Raw genomic sequence first — 25222 nt, 5'->3', positions numbered from 1 at the left:
CCTATACCCAGAGCAGCTCCATAGCATGAGAGAATGACACTTTAATCCCCGTCGGGCCCTTTGTTTTCCAACGTCATGTAACTTTTTCATAGGTGACTGACTGACCCCTGCCTGGAGATTAGGTAATTTCTTTAACAACTTCAGAGCGATGTCACATTTACTACTGTCTGGAGTGGGACATGTCGGTAAAGCCCAGGGAGCTCCGGGAAGCCAGGTTCCTGATACAGAGGGCAGCGGTGGCCAGTTTTCAAAACTTTATGGTTGCTGGTAGGGTAGACATGAAAAGAACACAGGTAATAATAATAATTTGTTGTTTAGCTGACGCGTTTCATCCAAGGCAACTTACAGTTGATTAGGCCGGGACAATCCCCCCAGGGGCAATGCAGGGTTAAGGGCCTTGCTCAAGGGCCCAATAGCTGTGTGATTCTTACCATGGCTACACTGGGGCTTGAACAACTAGCCTTCTGGGTCTCAGTCATGTACATTAGCCACTAGACTACAGGGAGTCCAGGCTACCAGTATTGTTAACCTCGTTGAAAAAGCAACATTTGATATATTCTAAAATCAAAGCAGAAGATATGACAAATGAAAGTAAGGCTGAAATTCAGCTATCTACTGTTCTACTGACAGCAAATTGAACAGGACAGGCTAATAGCATTTTTAGCTTTGCCAGCTAGGTAATGTTATTGCAAGAGACACCTTTTATTAAGAATAGCTTCTGAGGGGTGTTGTACATCAAAACAATGGTTGTATTGACATTGTCACTACAGGCTATTTTCATAATAGTAATAACATAAATATCAGTAACACCAGTTAGTTCTAGATTACTAACTATAGTACTATTTCCAGGCTAATCTAATCAGAGCTATGGCTAGTTAGCTAGATACCTGGTTACCTACTTAACTGGAAACCATGTGTGTATGGAACATTGGAACATTATCTTCTCATTGTTTGGTCCTTTTACATTAACTGTTTGTGCTGCTTATTTTTCAAGACTATTGTTAATTTTGGCTGCTGTCATCATTTGGCATAATTGAGACCACATGTACAAAGCATTTCTTTGAAAAGGTGTTTATGTTCATTTTATACTAATTATGTGTTGCTTGTCGTACTGAGTTAATGAGCCAGGGCATTTCATTTAAAGACCAAAATGAAATTAGCCTATATACCCTAAATTGTCCATAGAGTAAAGCCATTGCCAGAGGAGGTATTTTCAAGCTTGTATATCAGCAAATATTTTAATTGTGCACAATTGCTCATGAAATTTTAGATGTCTTTCAGCAATGTGTGATCGATGTGACCTGCTTGTAGGTGGTCAAACACACATTTCACATCTCGTCATCCCGGCTTCCTTCCTTCCTTTCTCTGTAAGCTTTTGAAGAGGAGACTTAACATGCATTTCAGAGCCTCTCTGGTTGGCAATACCAGCACCCCCCCCCCCCCCATAATGTGTATAACCCAGGCCAAGAAATGCCAGAGAAGGTGAGCTACTCTCTCATCTGCTTCATTTAGTATTTCTGGAAAGAGTTCATTCCGGGCCGGTGAGGGAGCGAGGCGGGGGGGTTTTGAGGGGTTATGCCCTAACGCATTGCCCCTCACATCTGGAATGTGTGAAAGCTGGCCATAAAAATACTAACGCTTTGAACAAAACTTAAGAAACGAGCATAACTGTATGTAATTCGATGTTTATGTTTTGGCTGGTTACATACGAGTGAATCATCAATGAGTCAAACGGGTTGGCTGTGAAGGAGAATGCCTGCGTGTGGAACGGAGGCGAAGAGGAATCTCACCACTGCGCGCGTGCGCACGCACACGCCTGCCTGGCTGTGGCTATGGCAACGGTGCAAACAGCAGCCTGTTTTCAACCAACAACGCTTCCCTGGAAGTCACATTCCAGCCAATCAGCTGCTCTGAAATTAATCACTTCTTTTTTTTTGAAGGGACTAGGATTTTTCGTCTCATTGTCTCATTCATATATTTTGCTGCCTCATTGTACCGTCACTAGAGAAGTTTATGAAGGTATGTCCAACCTACCCTAAGTATTTACATTGCGATATAGACTAAATATAGCACTTGGAAGTCATGCTTAACAGCTGTAGACATACAGTTCAACAATATATATATTTATGTTTTTGGCAGACAAGATTAAATGTAGTTCAAAACCCTTTTGCATTTTTAAGAAACAATTTCAGAAAGTAATGGGGAGATGGTCTGTCACACATCATGATATGATCTATCTATCTCACAACCCTTGGTGTTCAGAACTTTGAATGGAGGCTCTTCTGCCAGGCTACTCAGGTCAGAATACTGTATAACTGATAAACTGCTAATATATCACTGGAAAAACTGGAGGTAGTGGGTGGCAGACTTAGGTCCCATCCTTAACTGCCCAAACTGCTATTCTTCACAACCTATGCCTGCATTATAGCTCAGTGAGTCGATCAATCCACTTCAGCATAAATCGAACAGGGATATCCTACCATTAATGATCTCATGTGAGATCCAAACAGAGTATGAACCAATTCATCCAGGTTCATGGATCAGATTGGGTTGGATCAGATTACTGAGACAAACATGATTTACATATGGCCTTTTGTATTTCCCACTGGTGAGTTTGCAGTGATTATATAATAATCCGATTCAGGAGGGATTTGGGGAGCTTTGGCAAAGCTCGATAAATTCTCCCTCAAAACGATCTGGCAAAAGACCATTAGAATGTTTTGTAGTTTGTATTTCAGAAAAGTTATTCTAAAGTTTTTTTGTCTCTGTAATTTGTATGTAGGTGATGCTTTTGCCTGTTTCTGCTTATGCAAAAGTTAAAAGACTGTGTGTGAGAGAGAGAGAGAGAGAGAGAGAGAGAGAGAGAGTGTGTGTATGTGTGTGTGTGTGTGTGTGTGTGTGTGTGCATACGTGAGTGTGTCCGCATTACAGATGGACATCTATGCTGATGGGTACAAATGTCCTCCAGGAGACACCCAACCTTCCTAAAATGTTATAGCAGAGAGTACTTTAAAGTGAAACATTACAAAAGAGTCTGGATTGTGTCCAGAAGGTAAATAGCATGTCTTTAGAAACACACCAAGTAGGCCCTTAAGTTAACCAAACAGAACATACTGTAGCACTATGTCCCTCTGCTCTTAGCCTAGCATTTTCCAGACATTTGTCATTTGATTTGTATTCTGTGTGTTGGATATACAGTATATTCAACCTACAGTCACCAATAGTTCATAGATTGACAGATGTAATATTACATTGAATTAAATGTATTTGGAAATGTGTTTGTGTTTGTTTAACTGTAGTTGTAGTTGTATTTTTATTGTATTTGCATTTGTCTGTCTTGGGACTGTAGTTAGTTCTAACTGACTTGGCCTATTTGCCATGTGCACTGGAAATAATGTTCATGGCTCTACAACTGTTTCTTTGTGAATTATAGCTTATCCGACCTGCACTGTATGTTCAAATGACCTTCATATGCACTTCCTTGCACATCGCCTTGGATGAAAACGCCTGCTAAATAAAAATGTAATGGAAATGTATTGAGCATGTACTTGGTGTTCAGCGCTATTATTCACAAAGCGCAGAGAGCCTGTGTTATAATTCAGGGCAATGAGGTCTGTGTAGCAGGGACTTGTTTTCTGGAGGGGTAGAGAAGGCTGACACATTCATCCGGCCTTGCTGTGTTCCCAGCTGTGTTTACAATCCGCAGAAACACAGCACCACATGGGCATCCTGTCACTGCGACCGGTGGTGAATAATCTGTTAATAATCTGAAATGCAGCGACATTTTGTAAATATGAGTGTTTACTGAGTTTAAATACAGCATGCAACGAGTTGCTTTGATGCAGATGTTTTGGAGACGGACTGCATCACACTCTCCACAAGGTGCTGAGTTGATGATTTTTCTTGTAGCGGATGCCTGGGGTACTGTGAGTAAATAAATGCTTTCTGCTTTCAGTGGATTTGGACGTAAACACCTCTTTTTTGACCGGAGTGACAGAAAGACTTTGTTACAAGCAAAGTGGGAACACATGACATTGTGACTTTGGTTTTATGCAATAAAAAAAGACACTGATTTCAGTGCTAACTTGGACCTGGGAACTAGGTCATTGTGTTCATAGCAACGTTAAAAAGAACACAATGCTGCAATGACAAACCAATTTCAGCCACATGCTTCTTTGTATAATTCTGTAGTCATATTGGAATGGGTGGTAAATACATTTTATACTGGAAATGCGAAGCAATGTGGTGACATATGTAATGAATTGTGGTTTATATGTGTACACAATTGCAGTGGCTCTTGAAGAACTGAAGATACTGAAGAGCATTTTTGAAAGTGCAGGACTTACAGCAATGTTGGAAAAGACAGAGGGTGTATGAAACTTGGCCCAGCCAGCAGGAGTAGAAAAAGGTGAAAGTCATGCTGTGGAGGATTGAACTGGCACAGTTTGAGCCCGTTAACAGAAAAAAAGAACATGATGGTGCTCTTTATGAAATCAGCTGTGTAAGCAGAGGACATCTTCTAAAATAAACACTGAACCACTGCCCTCAAAACCCTTTGCAACAAGGAAGCATAATGGAGTCTTGTAAGAATGACTCGTGCTTTGTTGAATAAACCATCATGAGACGATTACTAAAACCCTAGATTTTGCTAGTCACAGCGGATTTATCATTGCCCAAAACTAGGATCAGTTCTTTTTTAATTCCTCCTTTATATACTAGGCAGATGGTGCACATTGGCGGCTGTTAAGGTGACTCATGGTGACTAAGGTGACTTACTGTGTGTTACTACCATAGCTGCCCTTGTTTAGAAATGAACTGTCAGCACATAACCATGCGGCAGATCAATTTCTGTATGAAACACAAAGTTAATTCTGTGAAATATTGGGAAATCATTTTTTACCTGATTTTTCTTTCAATATTTTTTCACCATTCATAAGGAGAAAAGCACTGATGAATGCTCTCTCTTCTATGCTGATTATACCCATACATGACACCTTGGTGTTATCTTTGGCCCAAATCTGAATTTTGAATAACACATTATTAAGATAATGGTTTATTTGAGTAGGGACAGATACAAACACAATTGAGCAAACAATCATCCGATGCATAGTCTGCACAGCTTACAATGATGTTCAACACTCATCCCTGAGAAAACCGGATAGTAAAAAGAAGTAATAAGCAATACGTGAATTAAACACATTTCAGCACAACATGTCAAGTAGACTAATAATGTCTTGCAACGTTCAGCTAAGCTATATCCAGAATAACATCAGACCTGTCATTTACTGACATGGGAAATCATTAATGTCTGCATGGCTAGACTGCTGCCATTCAGACTATTCATACTTTGACCGTCAAGTGCTCTCCCGTCCTCGCCTACTTCAAACTTTTGCAGCTAGGCGTCTGGACAGGACAAACAAGAGAACTTACACAGCCCCTATCCTGGCCTCTCTGTTCCAGCTTCCAGTAGCTTTTAAAATTGGTTTTAAGGTTTTATTAAATGCTCTTAAAGCAAAACACAGATTAGCTCCTGATTATATTACTGACCCTTTAACTCCATACATAACTGAAGCCCAACTTAGATCACTAGATAAAGTCCTTCTAACTGCTCCTGAGTCCAAACTATAAACTAAAGGAGATTGTACTTTCTCAGTAAAAGCTCTGAGGCTTTGGAAAACGTTCTGCCTGTAAAGCCCTTTAAAACAAGACATTCTTGCTTTTAGAGGTCCATCCTTTTTAGTTCCTATTTGATAAAAATCTAAAGGTTTTTTTAATGACCCATCTGTTATTCTTTATTTTGTCTTTTGAATGGTACAGTACATTCCTGCAACGTGGTGCATGAGTTGCTGTTGCATTGTCCATAGAGAGGGGCTTTAGTTGGTGGGATGTACGTGTAGGTGGGATGTCTCAGACCACACTAGGGAAACAGATCCCTTAATTCTTTACCTTAAAATACCATTTATCTTCCCATTAATAGTGAAGGCATTAATGTGCTTTTAATGGATCTTTTTTTTTGTGTGTGCACAAATATGTGGACCATTAAGAGATCTTGGTTTCCTTTTAAGGGGTACTTAATTGACATTAAGGGTTGGTATGGTTTCTGGGGTAAATTCATGTAGAATGAATAATAATCATAATGTACAATTAATGTCATTTTAAGGGATTTGTAGTCCATAGTGCAACCCCTTCTGGACAACTGGATGCCTGCACAATATACACAAGTGTTGTCCTCTGACTGACTCTGACTGTCTGTGAAAGCCCAACTGGTGGAGTTCAGACACAGCGGCTGGACATCCAATCCCAGTGAACATTTTTGTGGTGAAAAGTTCCGGTGAAAACCCGGATATATTTGGGTGAAAAGTGAAGGTTTTCTATGATGTAGCCAGGCTGTATCCAGGTCTTGATATTGGGGTTAATCAAGTCCATTTATGTCTCTCATCCTAGATTCACACACCAACCAGGAATTCAGAAAAAAGGAAAGCAGGTGTAAAATAGGATTTTCTTGACACAGAACATATTTGTACAATTGTTATTGAACAGTATAATGTTAGTGGTGTAACATTAGAAACGTTGGATAGACACTTTTAAACAGCCCTGACCCACTGATAAACCTTGTTGATGTGTGCTGCAAACGCTTGTGAGCAGGCCCACGGGCGAACTCTCCTATGCTGGCAGGCTCCAGTCTCTAATACGTGTTAATTGCATTCTCTCTTCCTCACTAGATGAGAGGAATGTGAGTGTTATTTCAGATTGAGATTCATCAGCAAATTCCTCCGTCATAAAAGCAAAACCACGCCCTCCGGGATATGAGGCATGCAATAAAACAAACACCCACCCAGGCACCCCACCCACCCCCTCCACCCACCATTTTGTTTTCTTTGGGCACTCAGATCGTGTATGGATGTGGACTCTGATATAACACTTACTTGTTGTCGGCTACATGTTCTATAAAAGCACTTCACCCCTTGTACTATGTGCTTCAAGTAATAAATCTCAAAACATGTCAACATCGGTGCGAGTTGTTAATATTTAGAAGGTACAAACTGGACATAGAATGCTTTTGTTTCCATCTACATGGTTCACTTCAAATGGCGTGTGTGTGGAATACATCTTCTGCCAAAACCCTATTAATCACAACCACAGTTAGTCTTACAACCGCATTGTCTAAACTGTCTGGCAGCATCTTAGAAACACATGATCCTAATCTCAGTCTCTCTCATTTTGGCCTTCCATTTTAGGATCCGCTACTCTTGCATTATCCCCATCTCGGACAGACTGAGGTTCCTGAATTTAATCACATCTAATGACCGTAATTCAATCAGAGAGGACATCCCAGCATGCCCGAATGCCCATCATGAGTCCGATTAAAATGAATTGGTGAAATTACATCAAGTGATCAGAAGTGAATCACTTAACATGAATTGCAGGAGAAAAAGAATCCCTCATGAGCTGAAGCAGTAGAAATGCATAATACTTACTGTACTTTATCTGATCAGAATACAAGAGATGAACATTCATACAAAATGTAACACATATTATATGTTTTATATATTTTACAATGTAACATTGTATATGCACTGAATGTCCATGAAAGCTGTAGCTTCGACCTTACTTTGCTACAAGCTTCATTACCCTGGGAACTTTGCTTTGGTAAACTGGCCAATCCTAAGAGATATGCAGTGATGGAACAATCTAGATATTTTCCTCAACTGGTGCTCAAAAGCTAAATAAAATCAAATCCAACTAATCCATTTCCTGATGGGGACTTTGGTGATAGTAGAAACTCTACCCCGCTTACCAGAAATGCTTAACAAAGCACATTTTTCAAAAGATTTGTTATGATACATTATGATGTCTGAGTGGCTTGCAGTTGCAACAGAAGGAAATTTGTTGGTGTGCAACTGGCATAACGTGAAATCTCTAAACTGACGCCACTTGCCTGAAAGAAATGTGCTTGTACAATAAGACAATCTTATCTACTTTCACAAACGCAAATGATCACAGGGCTTTATAATCTTGTATTATTTAAATTCCTCTTATCGAAGACAGGCTTTGCCATGGCATGAGGTCTGCATGGTTGGAAAATTTGGTACAAACATTTACTGTACCCAACTGTTATCCAAATAGAGGTGTGTGCGTGCATGTGTGTGTCATTATGGGATGGTGTGCTGAGTTTGCAGTTTTTTATCCACAACACAGAGGCTATCCTCAATCGCAATTTGTCCAAATGAAATGCAAGTGGGTACACTTTATCTTTATTTTAAGAATGTTTCACTAAATTACAGGCTGGACTTTGGTGCTGGTACAAAAATGCTAGTATCCTATTTGTGGGTGCAGCTAGAATTTGAGCCATTCCCTAGTGCCAGTTTCTATATTTTAAACATGAAGGTAAGCATGGTTAAATGTAATAACCCAAGAATAACGTAGTATTAACTCATCACTCACTCCAGTAACCAGATGGAAATGGATGCATATGAAAAGTAAAATGGTTACCTGTATTACCTCATATCAATCAATGACATTAGACTAGAGTTTGGCTATACATGCTTTGTCCTAGTAGACCTTGTCCATCCCATTTATGCAAGAAAAAAAGAACGTTAATTATTTTTTTAATTAATTACACTGTGGTCAGATTGAAGAGATGCCAAAATATTTGCATCCGAGGAACTTGGTTTGGAATAGTCCACAGATATCTGATAGATGTGTCCTGTCCTAAGGGATAATAATCCCTCAAGCAAGACTCAATTTACTAATAAATGCTGGTGAAACAAAACTATGTTTTTGTGGCATAACTGGATAGAGCTTTCTGAACTAGCTGGGATGTATAGTATATGGAAACTAGCAGGCGATATCCCTTTGAACAGTGAAAAAAACCAAGATAAAATATGCTTTATCATTATGCATTAATCTCCTGAAGTTGATCTAAAAGTCATTGTGAAATATGGAAATCTATGAAGCAGTTCAACTGAATATTTCAACATCAGAGTTGATGCAAGACATTTTCAATAACCAATAAACAATATGATATGGTCCTGTGTGGACTTTTATTTGATGAGGTCACCTCCATAGGCTGAGTAGTTAAGGAGCTTACTGCATTTATGAGATGAAACTATGTCTTAAGTTTTACCCCACAAAAAGATTTTGGTGCACCAGTGCCGCTCATGGGGCAAAGTGGCTGTTTTGTACACTCTCTGGTCCATTCATTTTCCCATGAACGAGTTTACTGGTCCATTCCTAATCTTTCATTTCCTAGGGGAATGTGCACAAAGCCAACCTCAGGCTGAATGTGCTGGTTAAGCCTACAGTGATTAAACGTAACCAGCTGGTGATACGTTGGTTTGAAAAAATATATATAAACATGCATTTTGGCATTTTAGTTTCTCTGTAGTGTTAAAGACATGAACCATTTCTGTGTTTGAATGATTCGCAAATAATTAGAGGGTTCCCATTAAATAAGATGAGAGAAACAAGAGTATCAGCAGAGCAGGGTGGTTAAGTTAATGTTACATTATAATAAGAACATATACTTTGTCTCTGCCTTTTTTTGAACCGCAAAAAATTCATTCTCATCTGTCTGTGAGCCTGTGCCAGTCTGTCCGTGAACCTCTTCTCAAGGAGACTGAGCGAAAAGTGTGGCTGCATTCCTGAGGTATTGCCGTGGAAACCTAAGAGCCGGACAATAGGTGGGATCGTCTCCTGCTGGACAGGTGATGTGGTCAGCCAGCGCCGCGGCCTATAGAAGCCCACCATCTCAATGACTGCCCGCCCCTCACAATGGCGCTCCCAGACTGGATTTAACATAATCAAGTTCCCGGCTCTCTACCCCGCGGTTTGGATTGTATTCCACATCAGAATGAAATGGAGGAAAAAAAAGGGGGCAAGTTTGATCTGACAACTGTGAATATCTTCGCCCGGTACTTTAAACTGAAGGGGAAAGAAAAATGCAAATTTCAAAGACAAAAACTGTTCTATTTCAGCTCCAAGCTCCATGGGCTTGTGTGCTTTTGGAATTAATGCTGGCTTTTCTGCCAGCCAGCACTGCTAGTCAACACCATTGTGGCCTGTTTCTGAGAGAGAGGCAGCGTGAGGTGAATGTGATTAAAAAATGTCCTGAAATGCGCACAAATATGTGAACGAAACAAACGCCGGAGTACAGCTGAGTCAGAAAGAGTCCACATTCCAGTAGGAAGGTCTTCATTTTCGGAATTAAAAAGAAAATAAGTGCGTCTCACAGCCGGTAACCGGGTGGGGGGTGGGTGGGTGGCTCGTCAAGGAAGGAGCAGCTGAGCAGGAACTGTTGAAGTCGCGTCCTGATCGGAGAACAATAATGGGAAGCCTGCTGGGAATGTCCCTGTCCATCGCCTCCGAACCCCGCTTCCCCACCCGAGGAGAGCTACAGAGGAAGCAAATTAACTCTCCTGTCCCTTCCTGGAAATGTGTTTTCATAGGTGTGAGATTCATTTACTGTTTTAGTTCTGGGAAGCGAACAAGTTCATCAAAGTATGATGCTTTCCAGCGCATATCGACAGGGACTTAAATATGATGCTCCCTGAAACAAAATATCTACCTCAAAATATTCTATAGTGTTTTGTCATTTTCAAGATTTTCAATATTGTGACAAAAACAAAGGATAATGTTTAATAAATATACTTTATGGAAGTAGGAATAACACAAACATACCTTCACATCTATCATATCGTGTTGCTTATATTCAACACATATGGTGCATCTGCCTCAAAGAGGTGAGAAACATTTCTTGGCAAAATAAAATCCTTGGCCATTCAGAAAAGTCGCAACAGTTCACATTTACTCAGGTGGTATTATCAACAAATATCGCGTGAGAGGACATTTTGTTTCTTCTCTTTGTCCGCGGGAGCCCTCAGTGGTTGACGGGAGGTCTCTCACTCTTGTACGGGTGTGACCCGCTGTGTGGATATCGATACTGTACATCGCTCTGTGTGCTCCACCACAGGATGGAGGGTTCTCATTACGTGTCAAACCAAGGTGTGGCTGTAGTCCAGCTGAAGACCCTGACCTGATTGTTTTTCGTTTTTCAACTCTTTGAATCAGGATCATACCAGTTCTTACCAGATCATAATAACTTAATTTTAGAGGCACCTGCGGCCATGCGCCAAGAACAGCTGTCCACAGTGTGTGTGTGTGTGTGTGTGTGTGTGTGTGTGTGTCTTTGTGTGTGTGAGTGCATGCTGATGTGCTAGTTATACACTCTTTTTCAATACACATGTGAATCTTTATGAATACATTTCCATCATGAAAGGAATTTTCAGAAATAGCTATTTTTCAAATAATAAAAATAAATTCTTCATTATTTAATTTACTTGCAGTCATATTAAATGTAGTCAAAGTTGTTCTGTGAGGCCTGGTAGATTTTGCACATGCAGAACATTTCTTTGTAAAGTTTTGGCCCAATAATAAATTGGTTATTGTTTATTTTTATAACCTGACACCAAGATGTCATCTCATTTTCCTGGAGTCTGATATCAACATGTTATTAACATGTAATAAAGAGGATGTATCACGTGTCAATTTCTGTATTTATTTGAACATTTCTATGAATTGAATTCATTTTCATCTTTCATCATTTTCATCTCATTTTCAGTTATGCAACTCCTGACATAAAGTAGACTTCTTGTTAGAATGGTATTCTTCCATTTTAAAATGGTGTATTTATATTTAATTATATGACAGAATGGTTAAAAACAATATGTATGTGTCGCTGCATTTGTGCCAAAGATGATTTTTCAATGTGTACTCAAAGTTCTCAAAGTTCAAACCTCTGTTTATGCACTACATTAAGTCACTCCATGCGGGAAAGATTTAAAAAGCGTAAAAGTTCCGTGTCAGTTAGCGAAGGGTTCCCAGAGCGCTTGGGCGCGGCCGTGCGGTCGAGCCACCCTCACTTTCTTTGCCTCCCGGGCCTGTGTGTACTTAACTTCCGCGAGAGGTGTCCCGATTGTTTACTCATAAACATCTGCTGACAAATAGATGCGGCTCTGGACACAATTATGTGTGGTTTGCTGCATTTTATTGTAAACAGATTGGATTTTTGTCAACCAATTTGCCCATGAAATAAACGTATGCCTCTCGAAATGGATGGCATCTGTATACCAGAAAGAGCACAATTAGGACTTGTCCCTGCTAAATGAGAGGCACCAGTAAATTGCCTGTGCAATTGGTTGAGACTAAAGGTTCTTAAAATGTTTAATATAGGAGCCCGATACTTTTAATATCTGGACCCGCATTTTAGACTTGTTAAATACACATACAAGCATAGCCTAGCCCAAGTGGACTACATACACATCTGATACACTGCCACAACCCATTTTGGTTCCCCACCCATAGTTTAAGAAACAGTGGTTCATCAGGTAATAAGTATATACATATTACATGTATGTGTGTGTGTGTGTGTGTGTGTGTGTGTGTGCGTGTGAGTGCGTGCACGCATGCGTGTACGAGTATGTGCTAGAGGCATAGAAGCACATTTTTTATTGAAGTGTAATAAATCCTAAAAGCTTACAGTGTGTGACAGTATGTTCACATAAAGCCGTGTTTCTGCACACTTTGTCCATTCAGCTGAGCGGGCCGGAGTGGGCGGCGTTCAGGCTGGGGTTCACACTCCGCTCCGTGGGATGGGATTCGCTGTGAAGTGCAGGTGCCGCGGCTCTGAGAAACGCGCGGGGCCATTGTGAGACGGACAATGGCGCGGAAAACTCGGGAACCGCAGCGCGGCTTTGTTCTCCGCCGCTGTTCCTTCCCAGGATGTCCTTCGGGAAAATCACAAAAAGGTCAAAGACACACACACTGTGTCACAGCCTGTGTGAAAATCGGAGAAAGCGAGGAAGAGGAATGACTCTCATCAGCGGCGATGTTCTGTGTGATTTTTTCCCCCAGTGCCGAAATAGATAAAAGCGCAGGAAATGCGTGAGCCAAGTTTTCCTAAAATAAATTACCCCAACTTTTAATAGAATTATTTAAAAAATAAACGTTTGACAAAAACAGATACTCGTAGACACAACATTTAAAGACAGCCCCATTGTTATTTCTAATGGCACATTTTTTGAGTTCAACAGTAATATGCTGTAGAGTAATCCATAGTACAGTAATTTCTCTTATATTTTTAGGTGTTGATTGATTGAGTGCGACTGCATATGCAGCACAAACAGTTCTGTTCAGACTTGGAGCATTTAGCAGACACTTTAACCAGAGTGACTTACACTTACGTGCAGCTGTAAAGTATTCAGTGGTCGAAAAGGAAAGAAAGGGGCTTTAGGAGGGTGAAGGAAGGGAGAAGACTGGAGAGGAGAAGAGAGCAGAGAAGGGGAGAAAAGAGGGGTGTTTTTTTTCTGGGGACACTTATAATAATAATCTAGTATAATAGTATAATATACAGTACAGTATAATAATCTATAACTGTATAGAATCTACTCCATGCCAATGCATACAGTATACAATAATACATAGCACATATAACCCTGGAAGTATTGCTCTAGCATCGTTTCCACCTAAAAGTTCCAGGAGTTTTCCAATGTGTCACGCTAAAGGACACAATGGGATTAGCTCTGAGTGCACCCTGTGAGCTAAGTGGTTGTTGAAGTCCTTTCCCCAGTGGAAAGCGTGGGTCACCTCGCTGTATACACAGGGCACAAGTACTACCGCCCGGCTGAAACAACAGAGCCCTCCAACGAGGCGTCAGCCCAACCAGCGGAATGGAAGATGTGAGGTCCCCAGTCTGGAGCCAGCCGCAGATTAATCAAGCTACGTTAGGCCCAAGCTATTCCTTACCAGAAATGTTATTCCTACGGATTCATCACCGCAGTGCCCGGCAAAGCAGGGCCAATAGGACTCTGACAGTAAGTAAATCCTCCTTCCGGTTCAATGCTCGCTTTTTCACTGACCGAGGTGAGATGATTTAACGGAGGGTGTTACGCAATTTCAGAAACAACATTCTTCAAAACGAAAGTGTATGAGAAGTCTGAAAATATAGACGCACTTTAAATAGAAAGAGAACAGGATGGAAAGAGAATATTGGCGAACGTCTCACGCCAGTGTAATAGTATGCATTGTGTAGCATCGGGTGTCACCAGCCCAAAATGCATTGTTCGCCCCCCCAGGAAAATCCTCCAAGTCTCCACTTTGTCAGCACAGGATAAATGTTCGTCCTCTCTCCTTTTGTTCTCTGTAAATGATGCCTTTCAACAGCCCTAGCTATTAATAAGCAGAAATTAAACATGCTTGACGCAGGGAGTCGGGAAGACAATTACGACAGGAAGTAACCCGTGTCCGAGTTTACAGTCATCAAGGCGAATCATGGAGGAGTACATCATGCAACAGATGAATCAAAACAATCTCTCTGCACCCCATCCTACCCCAGCCCCACACACACACACACACACACACACACACAGATATACACACACATGCACACACACACCTCCAGGCCCATGATGCACAATAATACAACCTAGAAAAGGCTTACCACTAAACCCTTAACTGTTCGAGATTCCCTACAAACATTATTTAAGGATAAACATGGAAAAAATGCTTTTCCCTCTGTCCTTCAGTTTGTTTTGGAATATCTTGCTTACCACAACGTTGCTTAATATTTTCCATTCAAGTATCTTTTTTCATTTTTTCCACTGAAACTTCATTCATTAAAGATCCACATTCTACATTTTTCAGTTATGAAGAGGCATATGATTTCAGTGTTTCTGAATGCTGCCTTCATTAGTCGAGTGGTGTTACACGCCGAAGGCTGGAACTTAGTTCACTGACGTCGGCAGCAGGCCAAAATGCCCGAATGAACCTTTGAACCTCGTCATTACTGAAAAATTCTGACTGTATTGCGGTCGACTTTCAAAGACTGGCTAAAAAGAGATGGCCTGGATTTAATCGACATTTGTCCTTAAATTTGCCCACAATCAAATACAAATGTTTCTTTTTCTTAAAAAAAAACCCCTAAATTGGTGAATTCATAAGTAAACAAAATTGCATCCTGGGCTGTCTTTCGGGAAGAAAAGAGTAACACTTGCGTGTTTGTTTAAGTCGAAGCGAAGTACAAACTCTGATTGAATTCAGGCCATTGAGTGGGTGGCCAATCTCCCGCCAGCCCAGAAAGCAATAACAATCAGCCTGAGCCCTTGTTTGTGTCTGGTTGTCATCAGTAATGACACGGTAACGTCTAATGTCGGGTGCGGGTGGTCATGAGAGAAGCTTTCAGGGCAGCAATTTTGAAATGATCCACCTATAATGACAAAATTACACAATGGCAATAACTGTTATCATGGAAGCTGTGTATAAATAAATCACTGTGTCCTCTTGTTCAAATTCATTATCAGATTTCATATAACATGCAGTTATCACTGGGGTGCCTATTATTATAGTTTTTTTCTGTCAAGCAGAAAGATAAACCCTTCCCATGACCTGTTTGGTCAACAAAATGGCTGATGCAGTGAAACATCAAGAAGTTGGGCCATCTGATTCTTTTCCTCTGAGCCACCTGTATCCAGTGCTGCGAGTTGTGCTCGCTAATGTAACAGAATCATATGAGTGACATGAAAACTAAGGAAACACATTTCCTCCATGAATAGGCTACAGGCCAGTGGTGAACCCTGGGCTTCCTGAGGGTCTCAGTTGACCTTATATGCTCTCAGAAAAAGACCTTATACACTCTCCATAGAAGACATGGAGATAGAGGGTTTGATATGGAACCGTCTATCATAGGGGTGAGACGTCCTTCAGTTCATGGTAAACATCCCTTAGTCTATAGAACATGTCCCTTTCTCAGTCTATCAAAAAACATCCATCAGTCCATAGCAGATGGCCTTCAGTTGCTGAACTTGTCCCTTGGTCTATGGAAAAATGTTTTCCATGGACTGACAGATGTTTTCCATAGATTCATGGATGTTTTACTGAGATTTCATCTCAGGGGCACCGTACACTTGTACAAGAATGGCGCATTAACCATGACCTACCCAGGAGCCTTGACTTGAGTGGCCATTTATGCAAAATGTCAAACACTGACAGCGTATGGGAAAATTGTGAAACTGTGTTGACAACACGTACTTGTTTTTCAATGTGCATAACCCCTAATCTGTATGCTAGAAAACAACCGAATAAAAGCTGAATTTTTGGTGTCCACAGTAAACACTAAGTAGTTGTGCAAAGTCACCCTTTGATAAATTGAGAAGAATGCCCCTATGCTCATAACAATTCCAAACAGGCTATCACTGTTATCTCCAGGCACTTTTCCAAAATAAATATCAAATGCAAAGCACATAGACCATCCAAAATTTTGTAGTGTAGGAAAGCTGCCTAAAATATATGTGATGCAATAGTGGAGTTTTATATATAATATCCACATATTACACATCAGGAAGGATTATGAAGTGGCTGCAGCAGCATGAGAGATATTTTCTCATTTACAGAAGGAGGTGCTGTATCTGACGATGAACTGGACATCACTGCCAAAATCAAATGACCGGAAAACCTCTAAATAAGCAACAGCAACCCAGAAGAAAAGTAATCACGTGCTGTCCCTCATTCCAAATCCACTAATCAATGGCCCAAAGCAGAAAAGTATCAAACGCTCATTTGAGATGTATTTTGAAACAGCTCTCCATTCACATAACAAAACGTTCTGTTGAAACCTAAGCTGTTTATTTTTATAAAACACTGCCGTTCTCATTCACACTGTGCCCTCACCCATTCCTGTTATTAGGTCAAAAGCCTTTAGCCGGGATTTTTTTTGTAAAAACAATGATAACACTGAATCAACAGTATAAACGTGTCCTAATCGGGATCCCCATTGTCCGAGCTCAGATAAGATCCACACCAGCCATATGCAGCTGGGCTCTCAGGTATCCGAATGCACGGGCAACCCCTTTCATAAACAGTCTGTGATAATGTAGTTATGATTTAGGGGTGTTTCACATTGACTTTTGCCACAGCTGCTTTCAAATCTCTATCAGACCTTAACAAACTATTCTGAACTGAGATTAGATTGCCTAATGGTTTATTTGGACTGCAGATCAGCTTCAATAAACTATCCTACATAATGAAGAAGACAACATAATCAGATAAAATCATTTCAGATGTGTTTACCCTGCCCATAAAACCACTTCTGGCAAAATGTGATGTCCGTTGGTACAATGTATCTTGTTTAAATGTAATTTTGTAGTTGTAATAACAATACAGCGTACAGCTGACATCAATGTTTATTATGGCATTAGTGCCTATTTAGAATTTCGCGAACATCTTCCTAGTAATTACATTTGTGTTTAGTGTAATGTCGCCACCACTGACACCAGAAAAAGTAAAAACCACACAACAAACTCCATATCTGAGCACGTATTTCTTAAGCAATTGAATACAATACAAGCACCTACGAAATACAGGCACTATTATAACATTTGTCATGGAAACCTCCATTGAAGCCTATCTCTCTCTGATAAACACCAATGTCAGAGCTGACTGGGTATTAGTTTCTCCTTTGCTGTTCAGCCCAGAGGAGCTTAATTAGAGAGTACAGAGAAGTCATTTTTAAATAGGGCATCCAGCTACAGCACTGTTACAGTATGTGACTCATGTATTAAAAGACCCAGTCGTGTACCAGAATTTCAATGGCTTGTGCTTTCCTGAAGAACGTTGCTTTCATGACCCCTTGCATCCTTGCATAGCGGCTGCATACAGAATTTCTTGGAGGTATCCTTCAGAGATTTTTACGCGTCGGGATCTCTCTGGAAGTTCCAGAAACGTGCTTGACGTGGCACGGCAGGGAACACTTCCTGCCTCCCTTCCTTTCTGAAGAATAAGTGCTGACGTGCGTGACGTGTATCTTCAAAGGCTCTGGGGAGAGAGAGCGTGGTGTCAGCCAGCAGCAGAGGACGCACTCTCCCACAGCTGTTCCAGATGTGGGCGCGAGATAAAGCGCGCATTCAGCGCTGTAACGCTGTCTGATTTAGGTGTGCTCTGACATCCTTGCCTGAACTTTAAAAACAAAGAAAAACATTTCAGGAGGTATCGAATAATGTTTTTTGTATCTTTGTTCTGGATGCATCACTGTCTTTGCCTCCATCTGCAAAATCCCACTGGGAGGCAGTGCTCTCTTAGAGCCAAGGGAGGAGAGCAGTGTCATTTTGGAGTAAGGCAGTGCAGGACAGGGGTCAAGGCTGGACGTTCAGCTAAGGGAAAAGTTGTTTACAATGTACATCCTGCACCAAGGTCACGAAAAGGGAATTAGGAACTCATTCTTTCTATAAAAATATTTTTTTCCCATTCTTTTATGGTTCATTGTAGGGAAGACTTCATAAACATATTTAAAATATTTATTGAAGCCTTTCACAATGACACAAATGAAAGCCAATGAAAGTCTTTAACGTGTGTGAAAACTTTAAAGTCAGTGTGTCAGTATATATTGGAATTTAAGAAATTTTAGAAAAGATAAATGAAAAAGAAATTGTATTATGCATCTTTCTAAATAAATCATAATCACATTGACTACACTAATGTATTTATTATAACCAGAATATATGGATACTTTTTATAGTATGCTGTTCAGTAGCTCAACGGCAGAGACAGTGGCCGTTATTCAATCAACTTCATTCGAAAAGTTTACAAGTGCTGTTCCTTTTATTGCTCACAAGCACAGTTGGCCAAGTTCGTTTTGCGAAATGTTAGCGTTCGTTTGTAATTCAAAGTTGATGACCGATGTTGATTGAACCCAGGCCAGTGTAACCGTTCGAGGTTATTTAAGGCAAGCGAGGATTTAACACTTATGTCAGAAGGCCGCCAGCACGTCCTCACAGCATACCTAGAGAGCAGCCCTTCTGAGACTTGGGAGACACAGGGAATGCTGAAATAATGAAGCTGCTGAATGGAGCTTGGAGCCACCCAGCGAAGGCAGAAAAGAAGCTGAATTTAGCATGTGAACAGCCAGTTCAGCACAAAAGCATTCATGACTGGCTTTGTGGAGTTTAAGGAAATGGAAACGGGGACTGAGCAGGAACAGGAAGGCACACAGAAACGCATCGCAAATCCTCTTCTGTTTCCTCCAACTCCATTAAAAAGTGGCGGAAAACATACATAAAGGGATCTGTGCAGCGTACTCTGGATTCCTTCACAAATAGTACATAGGATAGTGCCCTTCATTGTTCTGTAGGCTCTCTGTTCATCTTAGGCTGGGCTGCTCAAGCCTGTTCCTGAAGATCTACCATCCTGTTGACCAGCGTTACTCAACTCCACATCCTGCGGGCCGCAATGTCTGCAGGTATTTGCTTCAATGCGCTACACCACCTGATTTCACAAATTATTTTACCTGCTTGGTACAGATAATTAGCTAATTCGCGAAATCATGTGGTGTAGCGCACGGTAGGAGCAAATACCAGCAGACACTGCGGCCGGCAGGACGTAGAGTTCAGTAGAGCAGCTGTAGATAACATTAAACTGCTAATTAGTAGAATCAGGTGTGCCAAATTAGGGTAGAAATGATAACCTACAGGCCAGATAGATATTCAGGAAGAGGGTTGGGCATCCCTGGTCTTAGGAATCATTGGGAATCTTGCACAGTTAGGAGAATAAAGACCTGGCAGAGGGTGGCCTTACTGACAGCCCTGTGTTAATACTATATTATGGAGATGCGTGTAGTCACCTCGCTCTGGAGCTTGGCTTTTATATTGAATGTGAAATGAGAGCTACGCATGTGTTGACAAGCTGCAAACCAAGATCACAATGAGGTCACTCCATTCCAGTGACATTCTGGGAGACCGCGGCTTTATTAGGATTCCAGTCACACTCTGCGACGGCCCATTTATTAACAGCCAGCCGCCATTGTCGTAAGAGAAAGCAAAACACACCGCGACGTGACTTGATTACTGTAGTCTCTCTCTCTCTATCTATCTCTCTCACTCTCTCACTCTCTGTCTTTCTTTCTCTCACTCTCTATCTCTATTTCGTACAGTTAATGTGAAATAGTTATGACGGCAAGAGTGTCCCCCAGTCGCAGAGACAGCCCATGCGTTGCCACAACGACCTCGCAAGACATTTGCGCCGTGACCCTGTCCTCTTCCTGTTGATGTTCGGAGCGTTGTACATGTGATCCCACTACCCGCTGATTCCCACGTTGACGCAAATACATGTGGCCCCTTCATAACATCCTGTGTGGAAACAGGGAACAATAACTGACACGTACAAAAAGACATGGGAACTCTCTTCAAGAGCCTCACACCTCAGACACGGTAGTCAGGTACACACTTATGTGGAAATCTGCACCAGCTTTGAAGAGCTGAATCATTTCAGGGAGTATTCTTTCACGTAAAGTGTAATCAATGCCTTTGCGCAATCGACTGCCTATGCTCCCCATCGGGGACGTTACAGTTTCACTGTAAGATAAGGTCTTTGAAAGTTACGATCAAGGAATTCATGGCGTACTTTTATTGCAAAGACAAAATATACAATTTTCGTATTTCATATACAGTATGTGGGATGTTCAGACAAAGTTGAAATGTTAATGAAAATGTCAGTGCTGACTGTGGGTGGGAGTGTCAGAGGGTGATGCATAATTACAAACTTGCGTTGCATGTTGTTCCAAAGTAAGTAATTTGTCCATCCTCTTATGCCATGTAACTGGGGCATTGCAAAGTAGAAAGAAACGCCTCTGGCGTTTCACAAGATGTACTTATTAGTGTGTTTACTTCCAAAATTGTCAAATGACCTTTCACCCAAGGGATGGGCCTCCAGTTACAGTAAGGAATTCCCAGGGGAGAATGAAAAAGTGAGGATAAAAAGGATTTGACTGATATTTATTTTCACTTCACACAACAATCCTAACATGTTAAATAACAGCATTCAAGCCTGAACAGCTATGGTTCGGCAGACATTAGAGTTTCTCATATGCAATTAACTGTTTCTTCTAGACTTGCCAAGATAAGCAAGCCAGCCCTGGCATTGTTTATGGTGTTAGCTGTGTTTTTCCCTAACTTGCAAATGGCGTTACTCTACTTTTTGTCTGAGACTGCAAATGTGCACGGTTGCCTAAAGCATGAACCGGCTTACGTGGAGCCAGAGAGCAGAGACATTGCTATTAGCACGACTTCCTGTAAATATGGATACACTTACATTGAGTCCATAATTACTTCCTCTCCATACATGTGCAATTTCCCTCACAGTCTGCATGCAGAACAAGACAATAACACACTTCTAGATGCAGAGTGAGAGAAAGGAATTTCCTTTTTCACAATGTCATCAACCAACGTGACCATCAGTATTACAGATGAACGCACACAAGTGTGTTCAAGGACAGCAGTGACACAGACTCTTGTTTTGACACAAAATAGTTACATTATTGTGCAACATTAATATCTCACATTTTCTTACCTCAAATGTCTACAAAAAATACAGCCTTGGAATTGTTGAGAAAGCTATGAGCTTGCACTTATTCCACACTGTAACTACTATGATTTACTTTTCCAAACCCACTTATTAGTCTACTCAGTCAGAATTAAGTTCAACCACACTGCTTTGCCACCACTTGTATTAAGCTACTTAGTGTTTACTGTGGAACTTAGAAACAGATTTCATTGGAAATAATGCTAGACCGCAAGGTTACTCTGCCTGTGTGAACAACTCACATGGATGATTCAGCATTTTCATTTTTTAAGGTTATAACATGGTTTGTTAGAGCATGTAGGGAACTAGATTGGTGAACCCTCATTGCTCCAGGGGGATTGTCCCCTGCTTAGTCAAATCAACTGGAAGTCGCTTTGGATAAAAGTGTCAGCTAAATATCATGTAATGTAATGTAATGTGTAGCAGGATTGTATTCATGCTCGTATACTGTTGTACCTTTGTACAGTTGTATTCCTGGCTAGGAGTATCATTTAAACAAACAAAAACAAAATATAGAAGGTTTACATAGTAATTACAATGAGTGGAGGAGAAATAGCTTTGGTGAAAAATTGAATGTGAAAATGGATGTGAAGGGTTCTCTATTAGTGGTCATGCTAACCCACCGATAGTGCTCAAGTATACACCTTTTCAAATGTCATCAGGTCAATAACAGGAAATGCTTGCACTCTGATCTATTGCTGCAAATATAAAAAATGTGCTTAAACATAAAATAAATGACATTAATTATAAGCCTATTAAATTGACAGTGGTTTAGCTGCACTACAAACCCCCATCCCCCACATGCCCCCACCCCCGCTTACAGCCAGCTATACTGAAGTGTCCAGGTTGATCTATGTGCAACATTTCTTCTACAGTGTAGTGTGACCATAGTGTACATTCCCTTCAAGCTGGCCACGCTAGCGTTAGCATGGGAACAGTGCACCCAGGGGGAGCGCGGGGTGGGGGGGGGGGTCTGATTATTTACGGCTGTGGGCCAATGAGAGGAGAAGTCACGAGAGAGGGACCAAACCCCTGTGATCTCTGGCGAAACACAGCCGCACACCCCGCTGTTCTCTGTCCTTACTTCCTGAACCAAGCCTAGCACAGACCCGAGTCTGCAGGGAAGAGACCATCAGACTATCTATCCCTGAGCATTTTCCCAGCAATGCTATAAGAAGTACATGTGTAGGAACATAATGTAAAGAACAGATAGAGACAGCTAGAGCTCCACAAGAGTACATGTATATGAATAGAATAATTAAAGTGTTTTAATGTGATCAATTAGGAAATATCCTCTTGAATGTATATTTAATGCTGAGAGAAGCTGACTCATAGTCTACTAGCCATCATGCTCTCATTGCTAATTCTAGGAAAAGCATGCAAAGCATGAAATAAAACCGGCGAAATGCCTTTTTTTTTTAATCAATACAATTGCATAAACACAGATTCAATTGCAGATTAAGGCAACATAATACAAAAATACATACAGTAGGAAAATGTTCAGCTTTGTCCCCTGTTTGTTCGCATAGTTTTTCCCCATTCAGACACACCCTGTCTGACTTACCCAGGAGAATCACGTGTTAATTAGTGTGGATTAGTTCAAAACATTGAGGCAGGCATTCAACTCCTGGTTGGAATAGGCTGTCTGGCGTGGTGTTTTTTTTTTCTTTCTTTCTTTCTTTTTTAATAAGCTCTAAGCAATACTTTTTGGTGTGATTTCTCCTCATTTCAATGGAGCTGTAAAAGAGACATTAATACACCAAGGGGGCTAGTGAAGTGTCCATTATAGCATTGGTGAGTTATTGCCAGTTTGTTTTAAAGCGGAATAAAGCTCTCCCAGCCTCACCACCCACTGCCTCCCCCTCTTTTCAGAATTGCTCAGTGTCTAACTGACTGTTTCTTTTAAGAGAACGGCTGAGGGTCCTTTTGTTTTGGCGAAAAAACTTCAGCATGACTGGTCCATTTATTGTGTAAAACTAATAAAGTTTTATGGGAGTAGAATAACAATGTATAATCTCACCTGAGTTATATCCTCTGTTCAGCAGTTTAGTCACCGTATTATGTATTGTGCTTAATCTGTTGACTCTAGGTGGGTTTTTTCTCAAGTTTGGACCAATCTGTCATTTTTGGGCAGTTTTCATGAAACATTGGTGGTGCATTAGGATGTAGAATTGTCCCCTTATGAAGAACTTTTTTATTAAACGAAAGGATATCTTCCCCATACAAGATGTTTTAATAAGAGAAAAGAGGACATGTAGTTATGATGAATTGTGAAATGTAATAACATTTATCTACTATCTCCACACACACACACACACACACACACACACACACACACAAATACATAGGCAAACAGCTGTCGGCAGGTCATTTAAGAATATGCTAACTGGGCTTTTGCCATACGCAATATTTCCTCGTCGTCAGTCTGTGGGGAGTCTCCGTTTAGTCCCAGGATCTCAGAGAATGCGTGTATCGGTTTTTTAAGAAAGCCTTTCGAAAACATCAAGTAAATCAGGGCTGGCAGCATGACCTCATGCCTGCTCTGTTTGGTGTGAAGTCAGTCCTGTAGCGCAAACTGCCCCTCCGCGCTCTCTCCGCTCCGGCCAGCGGTTCTCAGAAACCGTCTCCGGCTCTTTCTCTTTGAAACGTAGCCCTTCGGTTAAAGGGACCAATTACAGAGCGGCGCGAACGCCATGCCGTCCGGGGCTAAGCGAGGAGCCTTTTATGGGCTCCCGTTTGCGACTTGCCAGTTTGGCTCCGCGTGTAAAGGCAGCCCGAACAAACGCTACAGTATACCCCCATTATGAGAGCTGCCCCATTGTAGGGTCCGTCTACAAAGACGCGGAGGATTAAGGCAGAACGCGGCTCGCTCATGAAAAAAATCCTACGTATCAGATCTTATGGACTAACACCTCAATGAGCTCATTGTGATTCTCGGAACCTTTAAAGATATTCCAGGATATATAACAATGTAATCGTGTAACAAACCACCAAGACATACACGCACAGCTGCGCGCACACACACACACACACACACACACACACACACACACATACACACACAAAGTGCATTTATTGTGCTCTTCTCTCATATCTTATGCATACAGATCCACATATGCAAATGTACATGTGTATTTTCACAGTTAAGTCAATACCCACATGTCACATACAAATAGAATAGCTCACTTTAATCAAATAGGCACACCTAACTTAATATAGAAGAGTAGAATATAGTTTCTGGTTCTTTTTTACTGATAGTTTCCTTCACCACACCGATCTCCCCATGAAAGTTTACATAGGACCCAACCGACCAATCACATTGAAGGTCGTCGTCTCTGCTGTTCTTTGCTGAGAACTTTTTCATGCAGATAAATGTACAGTGCACAAATTAAGTTTCTCTCTTGCCTTTTCAGCCCTGTTATTAATTGGTTAAGTAAACCCAAAACACTGAAAAAAATGAGGAACGGGGGAAACAAACGAGAGGCAATTTGTTTCTCTTAAAGTCTGTAAAGTGGAACCATGTGAAGCAGACTTATATCTCCAAAGACTTTGTGAATCTTTGCAAATAATTGGAAATCATTATTTCTGGATACCACATTTCAAACATAATTGCAAGTTGCAGGCACAGTTTGTTGTGTGTGATGTGGTTTATGGTGCTCCTTTCCTCTGTTGTTTTAATGTTTTTAAAGCAGCAACAATAGCTATTTTTCATAATACATGTGTATTTATCTTTATTTTGCCCTAGCAATATCCAAATACAAAACCTAAACAACCACTTAAAGAAACAAAACAAATTTTGCTGGCAATTACAATTATTTTC

The sequence above is a fragment of the Conger conger genome, chromosome 5 (genome assembly GCF_963514075.1).
Source record: "Conger conger chromosome 5, fConCon1.1, whole genome shotgun sequence".
In the NCBI taxonomy this organism is placed as follows: Eukaryota; Metazoa; Chordata; class Actinopteri; order Anguilliformes; family Congridae; genus Conger; species Conger conger.
This window is presented reverse-complemented; position numbering follows the sequence as displayed.